This window comes from Pterocles gutturalis, unplaced genomic scaffold, assembly GCF_000699245.1.
Source record: "Pterocles gutturalis isolate BGI_N339 unplaced genomic scaffold, ASM69924v1 scaffold41544, whole genome shotgun sequence".
Lineage (NCBI taxonomy): Eukaryota > Metazoa > Chordata > Aves > Pterocliformes > Pteroclidae > Pterocles > Pterocles gutturalis.
In genome coordinates, this window is record NW_010132187.1 from 1,721 (window position 1) to 2,033 (window position 313).

A 313-nucleotide genomic window follows, 5' to 3' on the forward strand; every position below is an offset into this window, starting at 1 on the left:
GCCTGTCCTTGCCCAGCAGCTGCTCCAGATTTGATAGCTCTGCAGAGCACGCTTTGCCGAGAGTCAGTTTCCAGAGCAGCTTTTCAAGGGGGTTTATGTACAACACCAGCGTTAGGAGGGAAGAGCAGCAGAGACACACACCGCAACCCACCAAGAGCCTTTGGCACCTGGCTGCAGCCCCTCCAGAAAGCCCTCTGACATGCCTCAGACTTGCTGCCACGTTTCCCACCATGGTTTGTGCTGTTGCAGGGACGCGGGAGGCAGCGTTCGTCTATGCCATCTCTTCGGCAGGGGTGGCCTTCGCAGTGACCCG